General features: G+C 37.9%; 1 protein-coding gene across 7 annotated transcripts in view; it reads right to left on the bottom strand.

The window, feature by feature from the left end:
• The window catches only part of SCEL (sciellin), a 138,141-nt gene that overhangs the window by 61,829 nt on the left and 52,352 nt on the right, over positions 1–23,960 (bottom strand). For 2 of the 7 annotated variants that reach the window (XM_068182416.1, XM_068182413.1), the window contains exon 1: positions 5,775–5,946. The exons of 2 other annotated variants lie outside the window; for them this stretch is intronic. The gene's annotated coding sequence lies outside the window, so the exon portion shown is untranslated. Of the gene's footprint in view, positions 1–5,774; positions 5,948–23,960 lie in introns of those variants that run through there. 3 more of the 7 variants (XM_068182409.1, XM_068182411.1, XM_068182415.1) reach the window with 2 other exon arrangements.

The following is a 23,960-nucleotide window of genomic DNA, read 5'->3' as shown; positions in this document are numbered from 1 at the left end:
CCAGGTGGCTAGAGTTCAGAATAAGGCTCCTGCAAACCAGAAGACATACTCTGCCCTCAGTTATTCTGCACTGACCACTCCTAGGTGACTGCACAAAGGGAAAGGGACTTTCAGGTGGCTCCATAATCAGGGATCTCTGGCTCCATGCATTATTTAAGGCAGGCAGAGATGGTCTGACTCAACTTTGAGTGTAAGTGGCAGACAAGTCACTGGTGTGGTGAGGTCACATATCCTCTGGTTATGTCTGACCTCCCTCGAACTTCTTTAATTTTATTGTTGAGGTCTTCGAAAGTTCTACCCATAAATGCAGGGAGAAAGTTGAGATTAAGACCAAGAAAAGCACAAGTTCTGCAATTGTCACAAAGCAGCACCAAACACAAGGGATTTACATTACTCCCTTGTAACAGACACAAGGAAATATCTGCTCACCTCTCTTGGTGAATAGTGATTTTCAGTAAACATACCTAGGCATGTCCAGGTGTGAATTAATACAGGTCTTGGACAGGGATGTGCCCCAGCTATTGTTGCCCCTGCCTCCCAGCCCCATGCAGTGCCTTTAACTCGCAGCAGCCATTCAGTTTTGTTACACTGAAGCTTCAAAGGATCAGACTTGAGAGCTTCTGCCGTAGCTCAGAATCACTCAGTGCAATAGACAGAAAAATCTGTGAGGGGTTTATTCATTATTTCTGGCCCCACAAGATGAATTTTCAGGATGCTGCTCAAACTGTATGGACTGATGTATTACCTTAATATAAGAGGAAGGGCAGTGCCTTGACTTCTGACTGCAGGTCCTTGCACCTTCCTCTGAAGCATCTCCCTCCAGGCTTCATCAGAAACAAATTACTGTCCTGGATGGCAGGTAGGTCTAATCTAATGTGTCTATGCCTCTCTAAAGGAAAACATTAAAAGCAGAAATATGCTTCTTCCCACCAGCCTTTGCAACAGAAAAGAGTGATTCAAACAATGATACTGCCATTGAAATGTTACAAATATTGAAGCAGGGTTACCCCTCATTTTAAAGTGTGATAATTTATTTGATTTAATTTTCTACACTGTCTCTTAGAAAAAAAAAAGAAAAACACCAAACCATATTTTCATCCAAATACTCATTAGTGCAAAGATCACAGGACAGGACTATATAGATAAGTCTGAAGAGGAGACATAGTGCTAATTTAATTTAATCATCTATTAAGTATTTACATAAATACAGTCCTCCAAGGAAATAAGCTTTTATTTTGCCAAGAGCAGTTCCTTGAAGGATGACACAGCAAGAAATTCTAAACATATTACAAAAGATTATTTAGAAGTAAAAGTATTAATTTTAATTATATTGGGTAATACTGAGGCTTCCCATTCTTTCAAAAATTAATTTATTCTGCTTGCACCAGTTGATAGTTGCTTTCAGACACAGGCAGTAGGTTTTTTTTCTGTAACAAAGCCATATGTTCCATCCCCTTGGAAAGACACACTCTGTCTGAAATAATACAAGGCTCAGATAGTCTTCACCTGACCGAGCAACTGTAGAGAATAAAACAGCCCCTCACATTACTATGATATAAAACAAGAACAGCTGCTTCCAGAGGGGTGGGACTTTCTTGCACACCCCACATACAGACCCTGCCTTCTGTACTGCAGTTACATCCACAGCAATTCCTTGCCTAGTTTACATTTCCTGCCAGATGATTTAAGGACTCAAACCAAAGCAAACCTATGCTTCAATGCAGGAAGCTCTCTTTCAGGAATGTGGAGCTCAGGTAGCAACAGTATAATACAGCAGTACTGTTCACTTACACCTCCCCATGCATTCTCCACTAAAAGCACTATTTAATTAATATTATTTCACAAATAAGGAGAATTTGACTATAAATAAATTTTGATTTTGCTATTCGAGAAAGAAGGTTGCATAACAGAAACTGGTGTAAACTTGAATGATTCTGTAGCTCAGAGTTCATAGTAATGTTCACAGTGGTAAAAAAGATAACAGTATTTTAACAAGGAGGTTCTGCTAGAAAAATGCTGACCTATACAGTCCTATGCATTTAGTCTTTTGAAAGGTTAAACAAGCTGTTCTGTGAAATGAAATTTAAATCTAAAACTAGAACCGTAAAAAACCTCAGCCTGCGTGTTGCCTCTGCCCAGAAAAATGTAAATTCTGTAGGAAGGTCACTGTATTTGGAGTTCCCTACTGACATACATATATGCCTCTATAGAGGTATCTGCATGGCTTGAAGCAAATAGTTTGGTGTTTGCCTCACATCTAAACTGGGAGACAAACATCCAGAAGACCTAAAAGTAATTTGGCGCAGTACAGGTTTTCAGGGTGGCTTAATGCAACAGTCAGTGCTGGGCACATAATATACCAGAGGAGATGCAGAAGCTTATTATAAAACAAATGTTATCACAGCTCGTGATAACAGCTCATGAAAGGACCCTCTCTTGTTTTATTCAGAGTTTATGGCATGTTGTTTCACTTGTGATTGGTGCCCTGCTTTTACCCAAGAAAAAATGGCCACAGCTGTGCTGCCTCCTACCTGCTAAACCAGAGGTTACTATGCTCTCCTAAATCAAGGACATTGCAATTTCTTAGTCTGGGCATTAACTCATTTGTATTTTGCTCACGTTCAAAGAGAAAGCACGAGGGAAAAGCAGGAGCTCAAGCCATTTTCCTACATCTTCCCACATGTCAGACACCAGGAGAAATAACCATTCTTGTTTTTCAGATGGTGCGTGTGGTAAAGCTACGAGTTATTTAGCTATTTTGCTTTTTATAACCATATATACCATAAAAATTTTGTCTTAGAACCTGAAAATTATTTAAAACATCAATTGTCCTGTCTGTGTATGCTTACATCTGTCCATAAGCCTCCTGCTACATTTGACGAAGTAAATCCACAAGTTGTGTCTTTAGTTCATTTCAACCTCCTGAAAAAAATACAGATTTCATAGTACATCAAAAAATCTCTCCTTTTTTTCATCCTGCAACACCATCAAGTTTTTCAATCCTCCAGTTGTGTTACTAAAAAGTTATGATTGTTATAAATTGTGAAAGGTGCTTTATACCCTGAACTATATGAGGAAAGACTATGCAGATGAGTCTAGCTCAGAGCTTCCAGGGGTCTTAGCTATCCCTTTCTAGTCTGCATCCTGAGCACACACTCTTGCCTGTGAGCATAATGAATGTCTCTCATCTCAATTACTGTGGTGTAGTCCTTTACTTGCATTAATTTGTCTTCAGTTAACAAGAGAACTACCACTAAAAATGCATCCCTAAGAGGGATTCTAAGAGTTAAACCAAATAACTGACTCTCTTGTTTCTGTGCAGATCATGCAGCGAAGACCATATAGAAACTTGGCAGACTTTATTCTGGGAACAGGTGCTTTTTATAAAAGTGATATTTAATCTAACACCTGCTTATTTGTACTTCAGATTCCCTGGAAACAGAGAGCGACACCGAATTGCCATTCTGTGTTCTAGAACATACGTACAGCTTGGTGCAATGTGCACTTTCAGCACTAGGTGGAAACAGAGCAATGAAAATAAGACCCGTTATCAACCTTCCAGCACAAAGCTTTTCTCAACACGACAGATCCCAGAAGGGAGGAATGGCAGCTAAAATCCACTTCATTTTGTTGGGGGGCTTCTATCATTCTCTCTTTTTTTCACACAGGAATAAGAGAAAATATTATCCTTAGTCTCCTTAAAATTGACTTTTGATTTTCTTGCTTTAAATTTTGGGATACCTTTATTCAGAGCATTCAGATACATTTCTGTTGGCTATTCTTCAAATATTTCCATGGGAATTAGACACTTAGCAATCTCTCCTCTGTTGCTATTGCAGTTTTGCAACATTTTATGTTGAACATATATTACTGCTTTTGTCAGCTGCCATTTCCTTATTATAGATTCTAAGCAAACAAAATAGTGAAAATATAAATCTAATGCTTTCCCTTCACTTGCTTATGCAACAAGAAAATCAGAGCTAGAAAAGTTACCCTAATTTTGCTCCTTTTATCAGACAGTTCTAGGAGACTCTTTATTGTAATGTTTTTTGGGATTTTTTTTCATCTCAGGAAAGAGAACTGGAACAATATTTCGCTTTGGATGGTAGCCATGTTTTATATATTATGTTGCTTGTGGAAAATTTGGCTACAGAAAAGTCTGTATGCAACTGCAGCAAAAGCCCACAGAAGTGAGGGGGAATGATGTGGCATTACACTGGAAACCACAAAGCATAAGTGAGACACACCACAGCAGTTCTGGTCCAAGCATTCATGGTCAGGATGGGACATCCAGGCCTTCTCATGTTACTTCCAAGATTAATGGTGTAAGACCATCCATTTGAAAGGATATAGTCATGATTTATGCAGCCTCAAAGGAGCCTGACCTAGTCATCCCTCATGCTTTCAGCTCTGCAGAGCTTGAAAGGTCTGGGTTAAGAAGCTGGTACAATAGAGTTCATGACATGCTGTTTCATTTGTGACTGCTATCCTGTTTCATTTTCACTTCTTGCAAATTCTTCTATTTTTTTTTCTTTAGCTAAAACATTGGTGATTACCAATAAGCTGCTCAATTTCATTATGCATATTTGGCAAAGTTCTGCATCTATGCCCACCTTTAAACAAGAAGGGGCCAGATAACTCATATCTCAAGCCAATTTTATTAATTGAAGCAGATTTCAACTGCCTGAGGTGACTTAGTCAATCGGCTCAGATGCCAGAGCAAGTACTCATACTGATGGAATTCAAGTCAAAATCTGAACCAGACTTGAAACCTGTTGAAGCTTGGAGGTAACTATGACTTTTGTTCCAGATCCAAGAAAATATAATCTTCTATCTACTGGGTAAATATATTCAATAAGTTACATTAAATTATTTCAAACACATTTTCTAAATTCTGTAGGAACAAATGCTAAGCTAAATACAAAGAGCTAATATCCAATAGGTGCATAAACCTACTGTCCACAATCCCAAAGGAAGTATGTGCATGATGTGTACAATGAAGATTAGATAGGTCAAGATATAAATGCAATTATAAAATAAAACCTTAGCTTGTGGAAAGGTTTTGAGGAATTCAGGGCCTGTTGCCATTAAATTAAACCTGCCAGTGGGATACTGTATATTTCCTCAATGATTTTTGAAAATAGTTTAGAAAATAAATAAATTCCATAAGACAAATGTGTCTAGCTTAGTCCTTTGTCCCTCATGAGGTGGTCATCCCAATCCTTATAATTGTGGTCATCTTTTAGAGAAGATTCATGTTAAATAGCATGAAAATCTCATGCAATATAATAAAAGTGTCACTCAGTCTTCACTGACAACTAAAAGGTGATTAATTCTTAAATAAAGTACAGAAATTGTTAAACACATCTTTAAGAGGTTTTTGTGTACATTCATAACATCTCTGCTTGAAATATTGTCAGAACATACTGACATGCATTCAATTTCTCCTATTTTTCCAAATCCACTAAGTATTTGGAGAGCGGATTTTGTATCAATGGGACTTTTTAGTAGTCTAGCTACGTGACTGAACAGTTTCATGATGGCAACTTAAAGAATTCACGTATTGGTTCTGAAATAAGAAGAAAAAAAGGACTTTTCAGGACAGTCAGAGCCCACATTACAGATGGCAGGAGTACAGGGGAAATTTTACTTCTAAATTAAACAGACATTATATGGAAAACACTGCAAGTCAAGCACAGATGTTCTTTTTTTATTTCAAATTAATTCCCATTTTAAGTTCCTCAGGTAAGCTTATTGCTGCAACATGGACTTACCAATTTTGGCACTGAAGACTGTAGCTCAGGAGAGCTTTCCAGATGCAAAAACTTCCACTGCTCACAAAGCCTTTGAAGACTTGACCACTGAATAGAGGATGTCTGATGTGCCTCCAGTTACTTCCAACAGCTAAAATCCCTTTTCCACCAAGATTCAAGCAGACTGGAAGTTTACTTCTGCTGTTATCTGCTTTTGCTGGCTGGCAGTTGCTGTTGGTGGCTGGAAGTGCTACTAGGAGTGGTTTTGGCTCTGAATAGGAGAGCTGTGAGTCAACATGTGGGATAAATCCAGACATGCCCAGCTTTCCTCTTGTTCTGTAAACACAGTGATCTGATACAGAAATCTGACTTTAAAGCACTTCAGATGCATTAAGTATATCTCTGCCTTTCTGACACATAAAGACTGTCTTCATACTCAGCCCTACAGTCATGTGGCACAGGTTCTTTTTTGAGGCACTCTAAATTGCAATGACTTCCTTGCCTGCAAGGTCAAGCATGAGTGATAAGCATCAAGAGTGAGATCCTGGCTGCTGTAAAGCCAAGAGAAAAATCCCATCGATCTCAACAGAATAATGACAGTGCCTCAAGACACTGCAGATCACTTTGGAGGAGACTTGACACAGGACCCATTTTTTTCCTCTCCATTGTACTGTTCTGGCCACTTCTTTAAATCTTCTCCATCCGGAGCCAGTATCTTCTACCAGAAAACCCGTCATGACAAATTTCCCTGTCCTGTTTCCTCAAACAGGCTGCTTTTATATTCTTGTTTGTTTTGATCAAGTGAAATTCCAGCTAATACTGTTATCTGGAATATTTACATGCTATTTTTTTTTCTGGGTGAGTAGCTGTGTTAAAGCAAGAGTCATTCAGCTGAGTTCTTTAGAGTATGTCTTTATGATACACATCTGGAGGATAGCAATTGCTATCCTGGGTTTAATATCACACATACCACACAAGTCTTGGCAGTGTAGAATATCTTCTGCAGACAGACTGGATTTTAGACAGGTGAACAGCAGTAAGCTGTATTTATTCATTGAAGCTACTAATTGACACAGTAAAAATGGAATTTCATATATGGAATGTTAAAGGAATATATTCAATAGACAAACTGCTACTGTGCTTTTGCAGGAGAGGACATCAGGAAATTGTGTTTCAAATATTTAGAAATAAGGTGGTCATAGACAGAAACAGACATACATGGCCATATTCTTTGCAGTCTCTGCCTAATCCTGCTATCTCCAATAAGCAGAAGAAACAGATATAAACACAGTTTTCAAAATGTTTATTAAGAAAATCCAAGGAGAAAAGAATACAGAAAGAAATAAGAAGACTGACTCCAGTGAAGTCAGGATTCCTCCATGAGTGGCTACTTTTATCACCTACTCATCCACTTATGAATCTGTGCATTTTTGTCTCTACAATATTTTAGGAATAAAAAGAACATTTTCGTCTTTACTCTGACATCCTGTAAAGGCCATTGGCATCCTGTAAGGGCCAGTGAACTGCTCTGAATTTTGTTTATATTAGAATGCATTTTGGTAAGATAAAGTGGATAATGTAATTTATTAGACACTGTAGTATACATTTATCACAGATAGCAGAAAACTGGATCTTTGCAGTGATACTAAATCTGCAGCCCAGGTATTTGCAGAATCCATTTGCAGGGCATAAAAAAATTTGCTCTTTACTCAAATTAGGCCATCAAACTGGCAGGGCATGAAAGAATTCTCAAATGGTTCTCAGATAATTTTCCATCATCCTTTGACACTGTAAAATTTATTTGCCATTGGATCTTTGAGTAAACAGCCATAGGTTAATCTCTCCCTTAGTCAACAAAAAGTTTGACAGCACTTGATTAAAATGTAAGCATCTTAGATGCAGAGCTGCTTGTAAGGCATATTTAGAAGATGAAGACATATCTAAAGCAAAAAGTAGTTTATCTGTGTGGCTTGATTAGCTTTTGGATGCTGGTCTCCCTCTTGGCAACTAAAATGTATTGAAAGCAATTAGTTATGAGCCCTGCATACATAGGTATGCATGTGCATGAACACACTCGTGTTTAATTGTCGCTACATCAAATTTCTCTTGGGAGTCTTGGATATCATAAACTGTAATTATATTATACAACCAAACAGGCCAGTATCTGACAATACTCAGTGAACAGCACTGAAAATACCACTTATATAATAATACATTAGGTTGATACAACCCTTTCCTATTGAACTAGTTCATAACTGAAAATTTCTTAGAATATTTAGCATACGCCATCATAAAATCACAGTGAATCATTAAGTAGCAGCCCTAACAGCATTTTAATATGACAAGAGTGTATTTAATGTCAGTTAACAATGAGTGCAACTCTAAAAATATACACTGTCTATGAGTCTGTGTTTCTTGGATAGTAATTCAGGACGTGTTAATTTTGTAATGTCAGTCCTCTGTCACCTCATCAAAACCTTTGATTCAGTGCTCCATGCAAAATGGCAAAAGTTCAAGAGCATATCAAGGAGTGGAGAGTTTAAAGCACACACAGTCACTTACAAGTATTATCATGCACTCAGAATAATTGCTACTTAAAAAAGCCAGGGGCTATCAAGCAACTTTTTAATCTTAATTCAGAGTAACTACAGTGTATTAAGCCCCTCTGCAGTTTCTAACTGGAGATCCTTAAATATATTTTCCTTTCCAGCTGAAATGAAGGGAACTATTAAGGAATTCTCATTGACTGGTGTTTCCTTAAAATACAGAAAATTACAACAGACTTTCAGTTACAAGTAAACACAACTGCTCTTTCATTGTTTTATTTAGATTAATTCATTTAGATGTTTTTTAGATTAACAATCCAAAACCAAGCTGAATTTTGACTGATAGCATATCTTCTCATAGCTGTACTTTAAATAGAAGCCTATTCGGCACATGAAAAAGGAAATCTTGTCTTACTAGACACAATATATAGAAGTGTAACTTGTATTTTAAGAATTCAGTTCGTAGCATTTTGTGTTAACCTACTGTACTGTGCCTTCTATCACACTAAAGAAGACAAATAATAAAAATGCATATTGTGTATAAATTGAAATCAACTGCTTTTGGTCTTGAATAAAGAAATCACAAAATCATGTCATCCATTACAATGCAGTATGGACACGAGAAACTTTAAGAGAAAAAAATTGAAAACTCCCAGAGGTGCAAATGTTTCATTCATAGAATGTAGCTCAGGAATAAATGCCCAAATCTGTTCTTCTGAATTGAAATGACACATCCTAAACTATTCCAAGACATAGAGGACGAATGCCAGTCTTAAAGATGGCAAGAAACTCTTGTAAAATCTGCTGTGAACGAATCCAGGCCTGGTAGCTAAACCAGAAGGAAATATAACGTAATTACTTGCAGTGTTCTCACGGGGCCTTGCTCAGAGTCATAACAATGAGAAGTAAAGCTGCGCATCACTCTTCTCATTAATTAATCTGTTTCTTTCTGCAGGTGTGATGTAAGAAAAAATAAAATTATGGAGACATAAACTGTCACCAGGTCTCTGAGCTTCATTGTGCAGAGGGGCTCCATGGGAAAGCCCCTCATTCACCAAGTAGCAGGGAGCAATGCTTGTCTCTTGCTCTGTCAGAGGAGAGCACGCAGGCAAGCAGACAAAGAAGTCAGCTGGTCACTTCAGCTTTCACAGAACCGCTGATCTCACCCTCTCTTCCCACTAGCACAGGGTAAAGAGCTGCTACACTTTGACTGATTGGTTTTATTTTATTACCTACTCTCATGATAGATAAGTTCACGCCCAGTTCTTGATCACTTAAATTAATTTGGAATTATTGGACACAAGCCATTGGAATTATTGGACATAAGCCAGCTGATGATGACAGAGCTTGGGATTTTCTTCTCCCTGTATGAAAAGGAAAACAGTGCTGGACAGTTACATCAGTGCTTTTTAGCAAGGCATTAATAAATCTTGTGGAGATTACTGACACTGATGATTACTCACAAGCAATACTTGAGAGCTCAAGTTCCTGAAAAGAACCAGGTGCCTAAAATATGTATTTCAATTATTATTTGTGTATTGAGAATGTCTGCCTTCTCTGCACTGATGACATGAAGTTAGTTCATGAATTATAGAAGTACTATGGGAATGCTTTCTTGATTCAATGTTATGTTTGTATAGAAGTAGTATGCGTATGCATGGAATGTGCTTTATTTTGAGAATTTTTTCTCATGAACAGATGTCTAGGTACATTCATTGTCATTTAATAGCAGAGTTTAAATTTGTCTCATAAGTAACAAAAATATATTGGTAAAAAAATGCTGCTTCTCACTGACATGGAAAATAGCAACACTATTTTAATGGCTGGACTGATTATGAAAAATGGATACAAAAAAAAAAAATCTACATGACCAAATTCTATACAAGTGACTAAACTATTTCAGAACTGTGTCACCTGACCTACCTTGTCATTTTGCACACTGGCAAACTGATGAAAAAAAACACATTTAATATAGTTTGGCTCTTGCGATTCTTCCTTGCTTTGTGGTTTTATACCCATCCCTGGATGTTCTGTAACCCTGCTTTTCTATTTCTTTAAACAAAAGCGCTGCTTTGATCATCTCTAGCATGTGCCAAGACACAAGACAGATGCTCCAATGGTGCAGTTGTGCACCCTCAAAAGGAAACTTATTACTGGAGAAAAAATAACCTCTGCACTCAAGATTAAAGAAAGGATTTACTCTTCCTTTGGTTATTCTCCTGCTGCAGGCAAAGTGCAACTGCCTCAGCAAATGGCCAGGAGATTCTCCCTTTTCTCAGCAGCAGTGAATAGCAGCTTGGGCTTGGATTGCCCAGATTTGCAAACACAGGAAACCACCTACAAACAGCTCTCAGGAATGCAAAATGTGCAATGAAACATGTGGCAACACTGGATGATTAATAAACACATCACAGCTAGCAAATGACTACACAACTAAGTGGTAAAACAGCCAGCTTAATAGAAGGACAGGTTATAGAATGCCTTCATTTTTAAAATTTTAGGGAAGGAAGGAAAGAAAGGAGAGAGCAAAGGAGGGAGAAAGGGAATAGAAGGGAAGGGAAGTGGAAGAAAATATAAAACAAAAGGGAGAGGGATGGTGGAAAAATTTTGAATTTGATTTATATATATATATATATATATATATATATATATATAGTTTTAGATACATTTTTTTTTAATTTCCTAATGAACTGCATGAGTAAATAAAACATTTATATTACAGCATCACAGAAGCTCTACAAAACAGCCTTCACAATTTACATATTCTGAGTTTATTTTTGTTTTAACAGTTTTTGCTGTAGTAGAAATCTGTGCTCCATCTCCTTCCTATCCCCTAAATATTTTCTGACATAATCACTGGGACTGTGTTAACAATTCAGAATGACTCGGTCATGTTCTTCTGCCAGATCAAGCCCAACTGTTCCAAGTCAAGCAGGAACTCTGTGGTTTCAGTTAGACACTTCAAATATGTCCTTCTGAAAATAAACATTATCCCTTATTTCCTGTGATCACATGAGAAGAGCCACATCTTAAAAGAGTCTTGAAATTTCTAAGATACTAAAATAGTGATGTTTATTGGTCCAAGTAAATCCCCAGTAAATAATTATCCAGAGTTAATTGTTTAAATACAATCATAGATTTGTATCCAGAAATAACATTTATTGATATGTCCATATTGCTGTTTCATTTTTGTACCAAAGAAATTACCCTCTCCAATGACCAGGTGTGCAATCTCTTTCAGAAAGGAACAAGATGAAAATAAACCCATTCACTTTTTAATAGGCTTCTGTCATCCTCTCTTCTAAATCTCAGAGGTATTTATGCTTATACAAGAGTCAGTTACAGTTCATCATGTTGCTCCAGCTCTACATTTGTAGCAGCACAATGCCATTAGTCATTTCCAGAACCATAGCTATTAGAGATTGAAGTGACCTTTTAATGTCATCACATCCTACCCTGATTCCTGCTATCCATGGCAACAGACTAATGTCAAACACACAATTATGACTTCACTGCAAAGTGGAGCAACAGAGAAGCTGATTTCCAGTTTTAAGCTAAATTTCAGAAGTCAGAGGCTTTTGCCATCCAAATCAGTGAAAGTTATGTGTATTCCATTTGTAAGTTGTTCAATAGTCAAGGTATTTCTAACCACCCACCTCGCACTGGTACCTAAATAAAAAATTGATTCTTTTTGGCAGAGGAGAGAAAATTAAAATGGCCACATCATGCAGAAATTGGTGTTTTATCCAGGAATCTTTCAAACAAAGGACAGCTTTTTTATAACATGGGGTGGACATGTTTTCTCTGTCTTCTTTACCCCAATCAAAGCATGAAGGCTCCTGTATTGCAAGGGTGGAGTATGTACAGGCCCATATCCATTTTATATAATATGGACTCCAGTGCAAAGCAGTTCACAGTTATATCCCCCATCCCCCTGCTGGAACCACCCTACTCCACATCAGACTAAAATAACACATCTGCAATACAAGGTGTTGGAACCTGGCGTAAACACAAGGTTCACCAGGTTCATGCTGTAGCATAAATACACTTTTGGAGATGAGCAGTCTCTATCTGCTGCATGTATCTGGGTGCGCACATATCTGAAATGCATCTCTGTGTGAAGACATTGCAGCTTGCTTTAGCCTAATTGCAATAAAATGCAGTTTCAATGTAGCACTACACTTATGGGAATTAGCCCTTCCTCGGAGGTAGGAATACTCACCGTGGGCCACTGCCATGCTAACACACATCTACTGCTTGTAGGACCAGAGCTGATGGTCCTACAGGGACCTACAGCTACAAAGGGTCCTACCGCTGATGGTCCTTGTATGCAGGGATATTTACTGGGCCATGCCTGCCCATTCCAAGTGCACTGCACTTCACTGAAACTCACTGGAGAGTTTGCTTGCTATAAACATGGTACCTTAGCATAACAGAAACAACAATCAAGCCTCCTTTATTTGTGGTTAATGACTTCCTGCAGCAAAGTTGCTTGGCTTGCAAGAGTTTGAATGCCAAGAGTAATCACACCAAGATCATTTATCAAGAACTGAGATGTGTGACTCGATTTTGTAGCTGGACCTCTGTCTCTAATATGATTTAAAGGACATTTCAGAAATAATTAAAACCCTCACAATTAGCGTAGAGAGTTAGACTCCTATGACATCTCACCTCTGATAAAAACCCACAGACTATTGCAGCTAGAGACCTATATAGCATTGGGTCAGTGCAAAGTGCTTAAAAATGTACTCAGACAAGGTCATGTGTGAAAGGGAAATTATTTTGTAATGAAGAAGATTCATTTCCCACTGCTATTCTAGTAATCAAACAGAACAAAAGAGATATATTCTTAATTTGTCTCTATTCAGATTAATTCTTACTGGAATAAAAAAGATATCCTTAATTTCTCTTCAAAAGGGCTGAACAAGACTACATAAGGGCTTACTTAAGGAGTTGGCTCAGAGCTTTGTAAAATGTAGTGTTGGGAAACTGAGCATCTGTGGTTTTATATTTCAGGGATGAGATGATGCAAGGTTTTTCAACCTTTAAATTACAGCTTGTGCAAGCAATTCTCTGTTATTTAACAGATTTGCAGATGTTCCCATCTCCAAGGTAATGGGCATTGCATTTCTGTCATTCAAAAAGCTGCAATTCAAAATAAATCAAAGAATTAATTAATCCAATCCTCTCCTTCTCTAAAAGCTTCTAAATACTACTTGGAGGCATTCTAGCAGAGACTATAGTAGATTTGTATACAGATACTCCTTAAAGAGTTTACAGATAAAAGAAAGAATTTCCCATCTCTATTTTAGAAGCTAAAGGCATGAAGGAACTTTACTTGAACCATTTATACAGGCAGCCACTGGCAAAGCTTAGTCTGAGGTCTAGCTCTTGCTATTATACTCCTGCCGTTCTGTCCATCCCCTGAAAAAATCCAAAAGGAAGGAAGGAAAGGAAAAGGGAAAGGGAAAGGGAAAGGAAAAGGAAAAGGAAAAGGAAAAGGAAAAGGAAAAGGAAAAGGAAAAGGAAAAGGAAAAGGAAAAGGAAAAGGAAAAGGAAAAGGAAAAGGAAAAAGGAGGGAGGGAGGGAGGGAGGGAGGAATTTTTCTTGACTATTGAACATAAGACATAAATAGCTGCATAGGTTTATGACTAATATCTGCAGTGATGCAAGCTAAAATAACAGTTATTTCTCAGAAATAAAAGCTGAGTTCAATGAGAGGAAATAATGTTACATGTGTACAATCACTGGGAAACACCGACTGGCATTTTCCATTTTGACCTTACATGACAGTGTTACATTCCAATGGAAAACATTGCCAAGTCTCAGTTCAGCATAAAACAACACTGAGGAAAATACTGTGTAGCAAACAAACAGAACTAAAAACTGTTTCAATATAAAAAAATTCAGGCTTGGAGCCATCAGTGTCTCTGAAAGCCTGTTTATTCTGTTGCCTGAAATCTGACAGGCCCATGATGAATTAAATGTACTACAATTAAAAGAAGTGTTTGGGGCAAACTAGAAATGCTTTGTTTTCTTTTTCACACTAGGACTCAGCTGACTTACTTACCACATCACAAGATGCAAGGATGTGGCAACTCTGCCCTTCTTGCTGTGTGACATAAAACTTTTTTAAAAAAAGGCTATGATAAAATTAGAAATAGAAATCTTTAAACCTTAATATTATACAAAATATTCTGCAATACAAGATTTTTTTTACACTTCAGTTTAATGATTTGGAGTTTGTGGCTGTCAGTTTACAGAAATAAATCTGAGAGTCAGATTTGCGTGGGACTTAAGTGCTGCCTCAGCTCTCATAATGCTCTCTTTGCATTGGGTTGGAAATATCAGGCTGTTAACCTCCTCTTTCTGAAATAAAAGAAATAGTATGTTTCACTAGGAAACATGTAAGATTTTACCAGATTGTCAAAAGTGTTAGTTGAAATGAATCTTCTAAAAATTGCCCTCTTTGCTGTGCTGTGCTCTTTCCCCTTCTGAAAAATTTTCAGACTCTGGTCCCTGAGAAATTTTTGATTTCCTAAAAGGGACAGATTAGAAAGACACTGTCTGTAAAAAAGAAGCAACACTGTCCCTGTACAACAAAAGTCAGACTTCTCTCCCTTTATCACAGTCAGGACAAGGATACTGAAGAAATATTTTTTGAGGGGTCTCCTCTGCACTTATACTGCTACTGCCTGGGATGGGAGCAAAGAGATGAAGGTTCCCCACAAGAAGCTGCCCACCAGCTCCAGAGGAGACAATGGGTTCAGAAAGAGATCCAGGAAGGTCATAAAAAGAAGTCCACCTGGTAATGTCTATATTGGCAGACCGACACTAACATTGTGATTTTGCTTTCTCTATTGTTAAGGAGTAAAACAGTCCCTGGTATGAGGCCCTGACCAGTTCCCAAACAAATCCTCAGCATAGGCCCAGAGTTAGAAAAAGCCATGTGCTATTTCCCAATAGATAGCTGGGATGTAGCAAACTTGTTTATGAGCCTTCAGTGGTAAGAACAAGACTAGTCCATGCCAGCTGGCCAGAGAGGATTGAAGCAAGGATCCTGGCACTGCTGTATTTGCAAGTGCAGGGATAGCCCTGCGCTGATGAGACAAAATCTGTGGTGTTTACTGCTAGGAATGGGATGAAATCAGCATGACTCCTAACATTAATAACACTTGTGGAAGAGCCAAGAGACCCAGAGAGGTGAAAAACAGCTTCTATCCTGTAGAACAGTAATGTTGATTTGAGTAGGGAGGAAAGCAGATGGAGTGAATGGATGTGCTGTTCAGAGGAGAGGGGGGAAATAGGCTCCTCCTAACACATTTTTTACATTAAGAGTCCAAAGATTTTTTTTTTATTTCTCAGTGTTTGCAGATGTGTTCAGTATTTCCAAGATTCAAGATTTTTTGGTGTTCCTTTGTATCTTGGTCAACTATATTCCATGGCTTTGGGAGCTATTGGCATTACAGCAAACCAAGATGGGCTTTCCATGTCATGGGCTTTTGTTATAAATTCAAAATGCTGCGTAAACTCCCTCAAATTTGCCATTTTTTTTAGACAAACTATTATGAGTTATAAAAGGCTAATTAAGCTGAATGGAAAGGAGCAAGTGCACATCTACTAAATCACCATGCTTTATAATATTTTCAAATGGATTTCTATCTGTAGACAAAGCTGACCATCAAGTTCAGTAGCAAAAATAAGCCCTCTTTATTAATTTGAATTTGCTGGTAAGGTTTACTGCCTCTGCAGTACGAAGTCAGATGAAATCCCAAGAAGTCAGGTTGACAAATTTTAATAATTGCTTTGTGTTGGAGGAGGGAATGGTAATTTTATATCATTACCCCTTTTTGAGATTATCCAATTGCCAAGGTTAAAAACCTGTTTTTATCACCTTTAAAATTACTTTGAAACAAATAAGGATTATTTCAATTGCACTTGTAAATGGAAAAAACCTCATTTAGAGTCACCAGTTTTAAATCCTGTCCTTTATCATTGTTAACACAACAAAGTCAAAAGAGACTATTAAACGCTACTCCTTATTTAGGAATTCATTAAGATAGATTAACTGCTAGGTTTTGACAATCTCATTTAATTAGAAGATAAATTTTGTTTTGGTACACAGAACCACTAAAGCATATTAACACCTGTTTTAGATAGGTGTTAATTTAACCCCCAAACCAGCAAAGATTTTGCATGTGCCTGAGCCCAAAATGATGTGGATTTTTTCCTTTAAGATAGAGTTGAATTGAATGTTGATTTTATCTGACATCTACTTTTGCTGAAGTTTCATTTCCTGTATGAACCTGTTCTACCATGGCATTTTCACTGATAAATAACACACTAGATTCTAATGAAAGACTGGAGATCATCTTACAGCATTTCTTACTGCCTTATTAAATAGTCATTTCACCCATTTCCTCCTCACCACATCTTCATCAAACTGCCACACCCATATAACAACTTATGACAACAATATAGAGAATACAAAAATTTAAGGAATGCAGGGGCCCCCAAGCAAATTTTGTTTCCAGCAAGAATCACGAGAAGTTGACAACATAATAGAGATACCTGGAAAATTTTGCTAAGATGGTCAGAGGAGAGAAAAGTCTGTGTCTTAATTTGCCAGTGCCACTTGACGTGGTATCTGCTGTCTAGGTGGCAGCACTGCTTTTGAACTCATCTCTACAGGGATGTCTTCCCACTGCACCAGGGGGCAGAGCTAATCATGACAAGTCTAAATCAGCTAATGATTTCACACCACAGGAAGCCAAGTTGTGGAATGATGACAGACTACAATGTGCCAAGTGCCACAGACACACCAGAGATGTGCATGTGAAGAGAAAGACGAACAGAGGCATCCTCCAGAACTGATCTGTTTTCTTTCTACCTAAAAGGGCCTGGGGTGGAAGCAGTATTGGGAATGAATATGTGTCTCTGTATCCAACACTGCAAGAGCAAGTCTGCTTTATGTGCCCTACCCCCAAAATCACATAGACTCGCCAATCACCTTCTTGTTTGGTTTTAATTTGCTTTATGAGGATTGACTTAACATACATATTCCAAGTGTCACACCAACTATAACCTGATACCTTCCATTTGCTTCACCTCCACAAAGATCCCAGTCCAGTACTTGATCTAAAAATAAGACAAACTGCAATAAAGTGAGGTTCCATAAAAATAGCAAATGGACTTTGTAATTTTTCTTTATGTACCTCCAAAGGCAAAGATGATGGTGTTACCCACTCTGTGTCAAATTATACAAATATTAGGACACTCACCAGGACATGGAAAATATTCCACCTTTTGACCTGAACCTGATGAAGACTCAAATCCACATCTCCCTTCTCTGAAAAGGTAATCTAACCATGAGGCTATGAATTATGCAGACAAACAAACAAATGGCAGAATTGTATAGTCCACAGCTTCAGAAACAGAAGGAAGAAGCATCTGAACCCAAAGTAGCCTGCTAGAGAAAGGATTTATCTAGGATGTGGAGAAGATGGGGTTGAGTTCTTCATCAGCAGAGTAATGATCTGAATCTTAGTTTTTCAATGCTTGAGCATGAGCTGAAATCTTAAAGGCAAAAGCAAAGAGAACAACTCCATGTTATGATTTCAACTTTTAAAATTAAGAGTGTGCCCACCCTGAAGGAAAAAAAAAACCTGTCTTCAGGAGGAGACTTTTAGTAGTACATCACAAGTAGAAAAAGGCTTTGTAGAAAGAAGCAAGACACAGAAAAAGGCTCATAGAGCACACACTGTGCCAATTCAGACGCCGTACTTGGCTTGGTGGTGCCATACCATGACGTGCTAGTCAGTCTGGCTTTGAATGCTAGCTCAATGCAGGGGACCACTACTACCCTTAGGAAATAAATGGAAAATCTACACCACCTTTACATGGCTGCAAAGGAACTCTTGAACCACAGTTCAATGAGGGAAGGTTTTGTCCATCCTTTGCTTTTTGCTCCCTCCTACCTTTCCTTCAGCCAAGACACAAAGAAGGTGCAGAGCCTTGTTCTTCCGCTCAAATCTGACTTGTGAATATTCTGTTGAGCACTTAGGGAACTTGTTCCATTCACAAAGCACACAGACCCCCCAAAGTGTTCTCACCACTCAGTTAATGTTTTTTCTTATCTAATTTCATCCTAGAATTTCTGCCTTTTAAAGCACAGATATAATGTCCCTGGATAATAAGATCAGCTATTTCTTTTTATACTGGTATTAAAAAGGCATGTCCTAGGTCTGAATCTTATTAAATTATTTCTCTACAAGTTTGGTATTTGCATTCTATAGGCACATGGGAAAACATTGTAAATATTTATAGTACTCTGGACGAGGAGACTTGAAAGTTAGCGGAAAGAAGGTTTCCATACTGCAGTGAAGACTGTGAACATTTGCTTTCCTAGATAAGATGTGCCTCTTTTCACTTTGAAGGCTTGCCAGGTGGTAAGACTGAGTTAAAGTACCTGGCAAACATGAGTTCTGGGTGCATCAGAGCTGTCAGTTGGGCCTGCTCCTATTGCCCACGTGCACATGCTGGATCCTTCATGGAGCAACTTGGTATCCACCCAGCTAAAACCTGGAAATGACTCAATGACAAAACCATCTCAGGGCCTGCTCCAACAAGCATTATGGGTGGAAGCAAGCCAGCTCCCATCACCTCCACCTGGCCCAGCCTTCAAACCCCTTCCTAGCAGGCAGTGAGCTGTCATAATACATAACTCCTTATGCAAACACACCTTTGGCATGCTGCACAAATACACCAGTGTTTAACACGCCTGGGAGTAAGTGGCTGCAAGGGATAGCTGCTGCATCTGTCATATCCTAGTGCTATAGTTAGGACCAGGCTGCTCGAGGGGGCGTGCAGCAAGTTGTAGAACACAATTCACTGATTGAAGAAGTGGGAATCCATCCTTAGAGCAGGTGGTGGGACCAGCACAGACACAATCATCCTTTCCCTGCTGAATCCTTTCAGACAGAGGTTGTGTGCAAGCCAAACCCAGAGAAGCTGCAACTGAGAAAAGTCTAGTTATGCCAACTACTGAATCTTATTTGAAGCTCATTTCCTGCTAAGTCTCAGCTTGAGAATTAGTATCAGCCAGTCATGCACTGAATGTCCTACTGACTTTATTTACTTGTCTATTTTTTGGGGAGGTTGTTGTTCATTTTTATTTTAACCACTGCTAGAGCCAGTGCTGAATGCTGTAGATCAGGTTTGGTTAACCAGCATTGCCCTGGGGCTCCATGCTGTGTACAGATTCCTGCATGCACACCCTACTTTTTCTTGTTTGGTGACTCCTCCCGGATTCATTTTCCACTTTCACCCCAATGTCTCTTTCTATTTTCTGTTCTTCTTGTGGTTCTGTCCAGATGCCTTATCATCTGCATTTTCTAGGATATGTAAACGATTTTGTTATTTTTATCTAGTTTTATTTTTATTTGGGTTTTTGGTGTTTCATGGGTGGTTTTTTTCCCTTTTCTTTATGTCAGCTCTGTGATTACCTGCAACCTGTTACATAAGAACACAAACACATAGTTCAAGGTTTGGAGATTCTCTTTGATGATTAACAGCTATGATTAGATGACAACTCTGAACTCTACAGAGGACTAGTAGAGTTCATCATCATCTACAGTAAATAAATTGCTCAAAAGTGGTAATCTTTGTAGTTTTATGAGTTATTATTCAAATAAAGTACCAATTTATTGAAAATTGCTTTTGGAATAAATATTTAAAGTAAGAATTGATAGTTGTTCAAGTAGTTTATTTAAATTCACATAAGAACTATACTACTTTATGCCTTTCAGCCAGTTTTTCTCCAGCAAACTTTTTTCTTTGGCAATTTTTCTCCACTCAAAGCCAAATAAGTACTGACTTAGATATTGCTCACTGTATTTCTTTGTTCTACAGGCATCTGTCTGAAAATCTGATGACCTCATAATACTATAACTGATAAACTCTTTTCTTCTTATATTTATTATTAAATATAAGTATTTTTCTATAACTGGATAGATTTTTTCATTTTTTTCACCAATTATAATTATCATAAAAAGTAGATTAAGAACTTAAGCATTCAATGGATATTTAAATATCTATATTCTAAACTTGTTCTCTAATCTGTTTCACAAAGTCCATTTCATGATGGTTTCTTATTCTGTTGTGGTGAAATTACCTGAGATTCTTCTACAGAAAATTATTTGTTACAGAATGTTTCTTACTCTAAGTGTGCTATAATCAAAGCCTAGTGACACAAGACAACTTCTCAGCCAGGCTTTATTTTCATTTCACATTTCATCAGCTCTGCACATGACCCTATTACTCTTTCCACCTTGCAATATCTCTTTGTACTTATATTGGCTAGTCAACAAAAATCCCTGGAGTGGCAGCAGGCTCTTGCTGACCTGCTGTGTTGGTGGGTTCAAAATTAGGCATGAGCCAAACACAAGCCAGCAGTGCACCTTGGCAAAAGATGCCAAAGATGGCTGACATTATCCAGAACTGCATTAATAGGAGAACAGCCAATATTTCTTAGGTCACATGAATAATAGTGTCCAGTTTTAGGCCTTCAGTACAGGAAGCGGCAATAAAGAGTGATGAGTTCAGCAGGGGCAGCCAGGATGATTGTGGCTGGACCATTTGACCCATGAAGTGAGGCTGTGGGACTGGGACTTGCTCAGTCAGGAGAAGAGATGGCTTTGGAGGGACATGATATAAGCCCCCAGTGACTGCAGGGATGTCAGTAAGGAGATGGAGCCACAGTGAGGCTGAGAGGCAGCAGGCAATAATTAATACAAGAGTGGTTCAGAGAGGATATGAGGAAAACCTTTCTTCCCTTGAGCATTGTCAGGAGGAGCAGGTTGTGCTGAGAGGTTATGCCATCTCTATTCATGGAAACGATGACTGGAGAAATCCCTGAGCATCCTGGTCTGACCTCAGAGCTGGTCATGATTTCAGCAGGAGGTTGGGCTAGACCTCCCAAGGTCCCTCCTATCTGAATTATACTGTAATTCCCTGGTTACAAGGATTGCCTGCAGAGCAGCATTAAATAATCACATAATACAATTTCATAGATCTCCTTATTCAAATTGTTCAGATTAAGCATTCTGGTTAGCACAAAGACTGCATTTCATACTTGTAACAGTCATAGCTGATGGTGAGATCTAAAGCTCCAGTTCATTTCATATACTCTTTGCTATTGTGCAGAGACACTAGAGCACATTCATGCTCTTGTTCTTTGCCTTCTGTCTCCTAGCAACTCCATCTGCTGCCTTATTTTGAATGTTGGAAGTACAAGTCAGATTTATTTTTTCTAGTTGGGAAAAAGCTGCTCCTTCCCCGATTCCAACATAGCTTAACACACAGTTTTATATTTAAGATGCTGGAGTGCCTTTTGTACAAGTAAAGATGATTTCATCCTGCATTCTGTCATGACAAGAACCTCTTTTCCACAGATCTAGGCCACTTCTTTACCCATGGGTTCTTGACCACATAGGAGTTTCGGTGACTATTAGTATTGTCAGTTGTCTGCAAAAATCATTAATCCACCTTTGGTTTGAGGGAAGGATTCTGTTGTTTTTTGTTATTGGTTATTGTTTGGTCTTTCATGAGCTATAATTAGACATTCTCTGGCATCCATATTTCACACAAATCTCTCTTACTCATTCCCTGGCACATGACATATTTCCTTGCCAATATTTGTGGAGCACACTGTGAACTGAGTGGCGCTGAGAAGTACGTAATGAAAGTGCTTATCCTGTACATGCCTGTCAGTTACACACCCGTTAAATTTAACTCATCCAGCTCCACTGTGATATTTTTATCCTTCACAAGTGACTAACCATCACAGCAACATAATCTCTAATCCCTCCAATGGATAAAACTATCAGGTGATGGGTAAAAAAAAGGAAGGAAAAATCAATCTACACAGAGAGGATGTGAGAATGCCTCAAGAGAGCACAAAAATATTGCAAAATATTTCACCTTTCTTAAAACATTTCATTGTTTATATGTGGAGGACTGACTTTTATTAACAAAGTAACAAACTGAAACCTAAGCCTTCTTTGTAGCCTACAGAAAAATCATAATGACTTTAATGTATCTTCAATAGAAATGGAGCTGAACCTTTTGTTTTAGAGGTCTCTGGTTCCTTAGTGTGATTTTTTTCCTCTTCAATAGCTTCATTCCTTTCCATAGCTGGAAAGTTTATGTCAGTCATCTCTCCAAAGCTCCTTCATTGATCTTTGTAACCGCTTCAGGCATTGCCTTTTCTGATATTAGTGAAATACACTGTTGGGCTGCTCATTTCTGGAGTGGGGGCTGCTCAAAATTTGAAAAGGTGAATTGAGTGGGAAAAATAATCTGTCCTTAATGCATTCAGGTTGGATTGTACCCTAAAATAGAATCTGAAACAGGAAAGCAGCAAGTGAAAAGGCTACAAAGTATTTTTTTGGTAAACATTCAAATGAATTTTCAGTTTTATAAATCATCATTCCTTGGACTCTCTCTTTTGAGCTATAGGACTGAGTCGTGACACTGAAACTAAATTAGTTTAGTGGTTGTAGCAGTTTTAGGAGAACAGATTGAAAAGAAATGCAATCATTAAAGTACATAACAATACAGAAAGCTTCCTTTATACAACATACACTGTTTAGCTGTAGCACAGCCAAATTATTTATTTTGACTCCTTTATATATTATTCCTTATATAGAAGGCTGAGTTTCAAGAAAACCCACTCAGCAGTGGTGTCCAGGATATTAATTTTTAAAACATTCCCAAGCAATAGCTAATGGCCCATGGTTAAACAATACATGTGATCATTGTGTTGGTATATAGGTGATGTCATCAAATATAAAACCCCATCTAATTCCCAAATTTCCATGTGGAAAAAAGGTAGAATGTAACCCAACAGCCCTTTAGTCTCCCTGGAATCTGTTGAGGCTATTGTGAACAGAACCAAGAATCGGCCAATTTAACAGAGCAAAGTTATGACAATGAGTTTATCCTCCCAAACATTTTGCCCATGACACAGTAACAAATAGAAAACAAGCATGGAACACACTGACTGTTTGTGTTTATTCTTCTGTAGTTGCCCCTGGAAACAATAAAATTAGCATGTAAAAAAAGATACATATTTATACATAAGAAACATATTGATTTTATTTGAAACATTAATTTTATTCTTATATAAGAATACATAGTTTTGAAAATTTTAAAAATAGCTGGGGAAAAAAAAAAGAAATAAAAATTGTGATCTTTTTAAGATTTCTATTTTAATTTGAACAACTGCAGTCTTCTATCATAGTGAAGTAAATGAACCACACAAAAAATTACCAGGCAACTGACACTTAAATCATATATGTCTTCTAGTTTGCAGCTCAGCATCTGCTGCATCATTTCTCAGATTTCAAAGAGGCTGGGAAGAGAGACCAAGAATAATAAAAATGCATCTTTTCAGCTGAAAGCATTATTTTTCAGTGACAAAGGAATACAGGCCATTATCCATTGCTACTACAAAATAGTGGGGCACTCTGAAAGTCTCATTTTAATTTAAAGAAAAATCTACCTCTCTGATAGCAATTTGAGGGGAGAGGATGGTCACAGAAAAAAGAAACTTGACTCAAACATGTCAAATTTTCATGTTCAGGAAAAAAGAACATACCCA

The sequence above is a fragment of the Anomalospiza imberbis genome, chromosome 2 (assembly GCF_031753505.1).
Source record: "Anomalospiza imberbis isolate Cuckoo-Finch-1a 21T00152 chromosome 2, ASM3175350v1, whole genome shotgun sequence".
Taxonomy (NCBI): Eukaryota; Metazoa; Chordata; class Aves; order Passeriformes; family Viduidae; genus Anomalospiza; species Anomalospiza imberbis.
Note: the sequence above shows the minus strand (reverse complement) of the source record. Positions and strands in the feature narration are given on the sequence as shown.